This window comes from Petaurus breviceps, unplaced genomic scaffold (genome assembly GCF_028583685.1).
Source record: "Petaurus breviceps papuanus isolate PSGF00001 unplaced genomic scaffold, PetGlider_PUasm1.0 37, whole genome shotgun sequence".
NCBI lineage: Eukaryota > Metazoa > Chordata > Mammalia > Diprotodontia > Petauridae > Petaurus > Petaurus breviceps.
In genome coordinates, this window is record NW_027186296.1 from 23,590,994 (window position 1) to 23,599,954 (window position 8,961).

At 36.9% G+C, this 8,961-nt stretch overlaps 1 long non-coding RNA gene across 1 annotated transcript in view; it reads left to right on the top strand.

Annotated features, from left to right (window-relative positions):
* LOC138169014 (uncharacterized) overlaps positions 1 to 2,019 on the top strand; it is a 3,553-nt gene extending 1,534 nt beyond the window's left edge. Inside the window, exon 3 of the long non-coding RNA XR_011170252.1 lies at positions 2,004 to 2,019. This is a non-coding gene — a long non-coding RNA (uncharacterized lncRNA). The remainder of the gene's footprint in view (positions 1 to 2,003) is intronic.
* Positions 2,020 to 8,961: the final 6,942 nt, after the last annotated feature.

Here is an 8,961-nt window from a genome sequence, read left to right on the forward strand (position 1 = left end):
GTGTGTGTGTGTGTGTGTGTGTGTGTGTGTGTGTGTGTGTGTGTGTGTGTTTAATTCATTCAATTAATATTTGTTGAACTCCCAAGATTATATTGCATTTAATTGTGAGGAGGGGATACTGGATTGTTATATAAGGCAGAGCTAATCAAAGAATATATCACCCCATTCAACAACAGCAAATATATAGATAAAAACTAAGTATATAATTTTGGAGAAGGAAAAGGAAATGGCAAACCACTCCAGAATCTTTGCTAAGAAAAACCTGAATGGGGTCACACAGTGTCAGTCCCAGCTAAAAAACTGATCATTATAATTTTGTGACAAAGGACAAACAAAACAACCCCTGCAAATCTGGGGGGAGATTTCTTCTCTTCAGGGATAATAAATCAGGCTGTTGAAAAACTTTTAAGGTACGCTTGCTATGATTTTTCTCAGGGAATATTTCTCCTTTAGAAAATATACTACAGGGGCGGCCAGGTAGCACAGTGAGTAAGAGCACTGACTCCAGTGTCGGGATGACCTGGATCAAATCTGGGCTCAGATACTCAGCACCACACCCAGAAATAACTGGCTGTGTAACCTTGAGCAAGTTACTTAACCCCAATTGCTTAAAAAAAAGAAAATAAAAGAAAATATACTACAAAGCCATGGAGCTCCAAAGGAGAATTATGTTTGCAGTAGAACTCTGTTTGACTAGTGATTCTCCTGATGTCCCTGTGTCTAGCTGAAGACTACTTTTAAAGCCTTATAATAGTTGTCATTTCTTAGTCATTAGAAAAACTTGGTATGCTTTATATGCCCCAAACCTTCATAAATATTAGGCATCTCATTTTGACAATTATGACTATTGAATGACACCCCCATTATAGCAAGTACAAAAATACAACCCTTGTATTTTGACCCCCAACCTTGACTTTTCTCTCATTAAAACAGGCAATTTTTGAGAAAGTTGCAAAACATTTTTCAGGTTGGATCTAAAAGACCATTCCAATGTGGCTATGAAATATTTTTTTTTAATTAAGTCCCAAATCAATGTTCCAGATCCATCATCTATTAACATGGGCTTAGTTTGCAACAACTTCATGTAATAAATCAAATTTTACCTAACTTTTTATGTTTATTTAAGGGATTCTTTGAAAAAAATGCCATAAATACCATTAGACTGTGGTATAATTTTGGACAAGTCAGTTAATAGTGTTTATAATTTACATATTTTATGCCAATATTCTATGCCTATACATAGAACATTATAACTCTTCCAACTAGTTTCAGTTCACTATGTCATTTGATCCTCAGCCCTTGGTGTTAAGCAAAACAGGGTATTTTTATATCTATTTTACAGGCAACGGAACTCAGGCTTATAGTGGTAAAGTGTTTTTTTTTTTTTTTCCCCAGGGCCCCATTGGTAGTAAGAATTAGAACTGGAACTCAAGTCTTTTAACTAGTTCTTCTCTAGTAACATAGACCCTAGTGCCTTTATCTGTAAACTTTTAGGGAATGGTCTAGATTGGGGTAATGTTGTGGCACAGTGAAATAGAGTGCCTGGGAAGACTCATCTTCCTAAGTTCAAATCTAACCCCAGACAAGTACTAAGTGTGTGACCCTGAGCAAGTTACTTAACCCTGTTTGCCTCAGTTTCCTCATCTGTAAAATAAGTTAGAGAAGATATATATATATATATATATATAATCTTTGCAAAGAAAACCTCAAATGGGGTCATGAAGAGTCAGAAACTAATGAAACAATTGAGTAACACCACATTTATTTCTAACATTATATAATTTTGCATTTTTAAAAGTATAAGTAACAGTCATGTAAAGATATGTAGTCAAAATAAATAAATGGCAGCTCTGCCTAATGCTTCCAAAGGAAATTGAAATGGAGATGTCACACATTAGTGTCCTCCTAGGTCAGGCAGGAACTGTTAATGTTTCACTTTTCATATTGTAGTCTGCCCTTCTTGCTCTATTTATTAATAATAGTTTTTTTCATATTTGCCTTAGACATTAGCTGCCCGCAAATCTGGAATCTCCCTTGCCATGGTTATTAGGACATCTCTGAACAATGAGGAATTGGTAAGTGTTATCTAATAGAAAAAGGAAGTTATTCAAGGGCTTACTAGGGAGGGAGTAGGACAGAGTTCTGCAGAAAGTTTATCTCCTTAAATCTTAATGATGTTCGGTGATGTTATATTGCCAATATAATGCCTATAGCAGCTGCTGTGAATATGTAGTTGTATTTCCAGGGTTCAATTGCAAAATATAACAAACTCTCTTCCTCAAAGACAAAACCAAGATATTTATTCAGATACCAGAGAGCCAATTCCATCATGGTAACAAAGAAGTTTATACACATCACCAATCCAGGAAGCGCTGAAATCCCCAAACCTTCCCTCTATTAGACCTCCACACAAACAAGCTCCCCTAGGCAAAACTCCTCCCTCCCTCACTGCAATATATGCTCTGCTTCAGGTCTCTCCCAACTTTGTCCTGCTTTCTCCTCCTGCTCTACCCATTTGGCAAGCTCCTCCCACCATGGGCTCCATGTGACTCAAGCTGTGGACTGGGCCAAAGTTCAAAGCAGGTCACATGGACCTATTAAGAGGCAGGGAAGATCTTCAAATTCCTTTAACATTAGAGATATGTGACTGAGATGAAAAATAAGCAGGGCTTCACTGGGGCATTCTTTCCTGAGATAAATTCTATATGAAACACAATACGAAAAAGATGTAGACAAATAGCAGAAAAGATGAAGGGAAAATCTGTCCCCATATCTCATTATTCCCTCAACTTTATAGTAACTTTCAGGCACTGTCCCTGCATGTACTAGTAGATTGTAAAGATTTTCATGACAAGTCATGTCAGGCCCTTCCCACATAGAGTTCCCAGCATGGAGAGTGGTGGCATCGCTCTCTCTGTCTTCCCAGATCAGGATATCATTTTGGATAATCACAAGCTATCAGCAACACCCAGTCTGATGATTTCTCTCTCTCTTTTTATTGTCACAGATAAACATTTGCTTTTCAGATAACCCATATTGCATCTTATACAACCTCAAGCCCTACACCTGTCCCAACTTACCTTGTCTCTCTGTTTTTGTCTCTGTCTCTCACTATCCTTTTCTCTGCTTCTCTCTGACTCTCTGTCTCTGTCTGTCTCATTGGACAGAGAAACATAAATACTTCTATCCCTTTTAGTGGTTACAACCATTTTTTTGTGAAGGGGAGAGGTGGAGTGGGGAATTAGAAGGGTGGATCTCTATTTGTCATTTCATTTGTGCATGTAATTCAGGATTAAAGAATCCCTCTTTTAAGGAAAGTAAGAAGCTCTTCTATGACATGGTTTAAGAGAGTTTTCTGGGATTGTGGGGTTAAGGGACAGAAGTCTGGTCTTTCTAAGGGCAAGTCTGGTCATCAATCTACATAATAATATAAATTTTAAAATTTATATTATTATTTAATAATATGTTATGGTACATGATAACAATTATTAGACCTAATATTTATATGATACTTTAAGGTATATAAAGAAACACTTTACTTACATTATCATATTTGATCCCCATAATTGCCATGAGGAAGGTGCTATCATTATCCCCATTTTTATGGATTTATGAACTGAAGCTTGGAGAGGTCGTGCCTTTCCCAGAATCATGCAGCTGGTGTCTAAGGAAAAATTTGATCTCAAGTCTTCTTGTATCTAGTTGCAGAATTGTATTCATTTTATCAACTACCTGATTCTTCTCCTTAGCTAATTTAGGCATTGACCAGTATGCTGAAAGAAGCATCATTTATGCCCAGGGAGCTGGAGTATAGACAACATAGATAACTAGGAATATTCTCCAGTGAGACTGGGATGGAAATCCTAAGTCTATTTTGGTCCAAGGACTGAGGTTAACCTGGAAGCTGGGCAGGTAGAAGGAGAAGGATTTGGTTCGTGAATATATGAGTGCTCTCTGATGTTTCTGTTATTCTTCCCCAGGATGATAGGATAGAAGACTTTCTCATCCCTCCTAAGTACTGCTGTATCTGAAAAGAAAGTAAAACAAGGATGCCCTTCACCTGGGTTTGGGGGAACTCCTTTTTATTGTCTTTGGAAATATGGAGTTGAATTTTTACCTTAGACATGTATTCTTATGAAGATTAGCCAAAAAGGAAAAAAAATGCAAAGGCTATTAAATTTAAGCTTCGAGTTTGCTAATTTCATGGGATTTTATTCATTTCTTTTTTGTTACAGCATATACTAAGCTATGTTTTAGCTTAGAAATGACCATGCAGCTTTGTGATGTGGCTGAAGGCATGAGTGAAAGCTTCTGGTTTGTGGCATGGTAGAGGTGAGGTCAGAGTCCACAGAGCACCCTTCCAAAACCCTCAGATGCCCATTTCCGAAGGGCACATATCTGGCAATGTAAATGAAATGTGACTTCTATTGTGCAGCCCCATTTCAGTGTCAGACTTGACAAGCTGTCACATTCAGTTGTTACATGAAAACCAACAATAAATGTTAAATAGAATAAAATCAGTTCTTCAATGTTGGAACTCTTCAGTGGCATCCTCAGGGTGAAAGGAACTGGCTGAAAGAATTTGCTTTTATATTAATGATGAAGGACTGACCAGGTAAAAAAAAATAGCAAACAGTTCATTTTCTATTTTCTTAGAAGCAAAGTACAGCACAAACCAAGTTGTGCCTTCTAAGGAAGTTTAAGATTTCAATGACTGATCCAAAATGACAGGTCATATTTTAGGGTCATCTTCTTCCCTAAAAATGTGCCAGGAATCAAAAAAGTAAGACCAAGTACTTCCTTCCACCAATTCTTCCCATTTATGAGTAAAAACAGTTAATTTAAGTTTGGGAAAAGTAAAAGAATTGTATTCTCCAAAGATGTTCAGGACTAAATTTTAGATAATATTCAGAAGGATGATTTTTTTCCCCTCTCATTTAGCTAGTATGGGAGACCAATTCATATGGTGGCAGCCTCGGAGCAGAAAAACACAGGTTTGAGTTTTGACTGACACATTCTAATTGTATGACTTCACACAAGTCATTTAACCTTCTGCTATAGCCTGCTTTCTTTAAAAGTCTAAGTTACAAAGAGTTGGCAATATAATTTAGTGGAAGGAGTTTCCACTTGGATTTCCCTATACTAATAATAATCACAGGTCTGAACATCAATAACAGAGTGAATGGGGAGGAATTGATAAGGAGAATGAAATTTTATTTTTTCACAGACATTCTTTTCTTATGTTATTTTTGACATTGTTTTCTATGTTAAAAAAAACATTTTTTTAAAAATTGAGTTTCAATTCTCTCTTTCACTCCAGCCCCTCCCCCACCCATTGAGAAGGCAAGCAATATGATAACATTATACACATGAAGTCATGAAAACTGTATTTCCACATTATGGACATTATTTACTTTCAATTTAGGCATTACTACCTATAGCTTGTTACTATGTCTGACTAGGTAGCTGTCATCATTTCTGCATTATGAGGCTGGTAACATTTTTTTATCACATTTTCAATATAAAGCACTTGAAAGAAATGCTTGAATTCAGCTCAGTCGACAAGAATTTGTTAAATGCTTACTATGTGCTAGACCCTGGGCTAAGGAGTAGGGATGCAAAGAAAGTCAAAAGTACAGTTACTGCCCTCAGGAAACCCCACCCCACTTCCCCCCACCCCCACTCTTGCCCTTCCAGTGCCATGCTTGATAGTGCCATGTCTGGGATTATAAAGAGAAGACTTTGTCCCTAGTGCAGTGTGGTAGGTTCTCAGAGGAAGGGCAGAAAAAAGGACCCTCTGTGGGTTTGGTGTTCCATATCCATGTGAACCACAAGTCACTCTATGCCTCAGCCAATCACAAGGCCTCCTAGCAACTCTTGCAACTAGGCACAAAGTCCCTTTCCTGTGCTACTAAGATCAGGTATTATTGGTATGAGTAGTGTCAGGATCTTCCTGATGAGGAGAAATTCTAATCATAAATGCTGCTGGTTTTGTTCATTTATTACTATTAGCCACCCTTGTTTCATGACTATGCTTCTGGGTTATGTGGAGATAAATAGAAGCTTTGTTTCCTATACTGTGTCCTTGGGGAAAAGGAAAGAGAACTTCCCCCAACCCTTTCTAGCCTATCCCCTCTACACTTGTATCTAGGCATAGATCTCTGCAGGACGTGTGTGTGTGTGTGTGTGTGTGTGGTAGCCCAGGCTATGGAAATAAAAAATTGAATTTATAGCATTTAAAAGGAATATATTTTGCTCCAGTGCAGTAGACCTCTGAAAACATAATAGAGCACAATTTCTAAGCTCAGATATACATATGTTTTCTTTGAAAGTTTGAATTTGAAGAGGAAAACCTCCACCACAGTGAAATCTTTGGGGACATGTCAGACCTTTTAAGAAATCAATTTCTAATAAAGCATTAAAAAAAAGAGAATGAAAAAAAAAGAAATCAATTTCTAAATCATGTTTCTGAACATGACTGAAGGTAGGTATCAGTGCCTGGTATATAATAGGTGATTAATAAATGTTTGTGAGTTAGTTGATTGAATAATGAAGACCACCAGATACTCCTAGCTGATATGGTTGTACTTGGAAGACTGAATTAGAGGATCACCTACCTTAACTTTTGTTCTGCCTTACAAATCTTATACCCCCATGTTATTTTATTTTATTTTATTTTTAGTAATTTTGGCTTATGGTCACTCTAGAACAATGCTGGGAATGTATTAGTTTTTGCCTGACATGGATAGGGATATCATTTTTAGAGTCATTCTTTGTATTGACTGCTTCAAAAATTATAGCTAAAAGTATTTTAGACATTGCCCTTAAATCATAACTGTGATGTGTTGACTTAATGGCGTCTTTTATGAAACCAAGCTTGAAATACTATATATTTTGACCCTGAAATTCACTTTTTTTTTCTATTTTGATCTTTATAACTTAATTTATAGGTCACATTGTATATAGTCTTTTTAAGTCTTGTACAGCCTTTGGCCAAGAGTAATACAATTCTGACTTGAACTGTAGGGCATGAAATCATTTAAAAGTGTTTCTTTCTTTCTCCCTGCCTAGCCTTCCCCCTACTCCCCTACCAGCCTTGCAGCAATAAAACCAGGCCCCCAAAACAACAGTTAAACTACTAAATGAAAGCTTCAGCATGGGCTACTTGGTTTATCCCAAAGTCTTAGAAGTTTGTTTCTGGGAATCCAGGAAAAGAAATGGTCAAGTAAATTTCTATGTATAGTAATAAATTAATAATAATAATAATGATGATGATGATGATGATGATTTACAGAGTGCTTCACTCACTGTCACCTTCTGAGGCAGGTTGTAAAAATATTATTGTCCTTTTACTGATGAGGAAACCTGCTAAGAGATTCAGAATGATTTATATGTCCTCATGCATAGCTAGTAAGTGTTCGAGCTAGCACATGAAACTAGGTCTCCTGACTACACGTGCAGTGTCCTACAGTATACTGCTGTATTACATAACTCATAAGGAAGAAAGGGGAGCTCTATTCACTAACGCATTATTAACTGAGTTGGAGAGAAGGGAATACTGAATTCCAAAGGAGACTGTCACCATTTCAATGACAACTCTTAACATTTGGAAGATTGGATATTGATCCCAATGTGATATAAAAGAGCACATCATTATCATTGGTAAAATTCCTTACTGATTCATGTTCTTTATTATACAGATAGGATGATACATAGAGTGCATAAATTCTTGTACTTAGATTGAAGATGATACAGGTTTAAATCTCAATTTAGAAATCCACATGAGAGCTGTGTGACCCTGAAGTCACTTAACTTCTTGGAATCTCAGATTCTTCATCTGTAAAATACTACTACTGCTGCTGCTACTGCTGCTACCTCTTCTCTTCTTCCTCCTCTATTTACTACTACTTTTTCTACTACTTTTGCCACGGGCTTTTTTTTTAATGAACATCAATATACCATTTGATCTGTTCTTTTTTATTACATGACTTTTTTTTCTGGGGATATAAGTCATAGAGGATATGCTGTATACCACTTATCATGTAAATCTCTTCTGGTATTATGCTGCCTCCATTTTATTCATGTTATTTGTCTTTATATGGTTATTTTGGTCTCCCATAATTTGGAGAGTTCACAAATTACTTTGTCCCATGATTTCTAGGCATATGGCATCATAGGGATTTATTTTAATGGAATTTTGGCTACAAGAAGTAGGTCAGGATTTTTGGAAACACTGCTCATTTCCCAAATGAAGTACAGCCTGGTATCCTCCTCCTGTTCAATCCTGTGTACAATTTATTTCTTTTTTGGAGTACCCATCCAATACTCAGAGTATCCTAAAAGTCTCAGTGACATTTGAATCTGTTAATGCTATTCATGCTATTAATCCATTTAACCTTAACATGGCATTAAAACTTTAGAGACAACCTTTATATGTTTTAATGGACTAACTTAGTGTTCATACCCTGGTCTTGGTGATTTGCATTCTTCACTTACTTGGTAGCCTCTTAAGGAATGCTAATACAAACTTATTTGACTGACAGTGGTCTCATTTACATTGCTCTGTGTCAGTATCATAAAAGCATTGTAAAATTTCCCAAATGTAATCCAACTTGGTTTCTTCTCCTATTCAATTCTGCACCCAGTTTATCATACATTTGAAATATAGTGTTAATTAAATAAATGCACAATGTATGTGATGTATATTGTATGCATATATAGACAGGACAAACAACCTGTGAGTAGTCCACACTGCCTGAATGGGGACCCTGGAAGCTGCCAAGTTAACTTGGGATTTACTGGCTAGATTCCTCCCTTCTCTTCCCTCCTTCCTTCCCTCCTTCCCTACCTCCCTCTTTCCTTCCTTCCTTCCTTCCTTCCTTCCTTCCTTCCTTCCTTCCTTCCTTCCTTCCTTCCTTCCTTCCTTCCTTCCTTCCTTCCTTCCTTCCTTCCTCCCTCCCT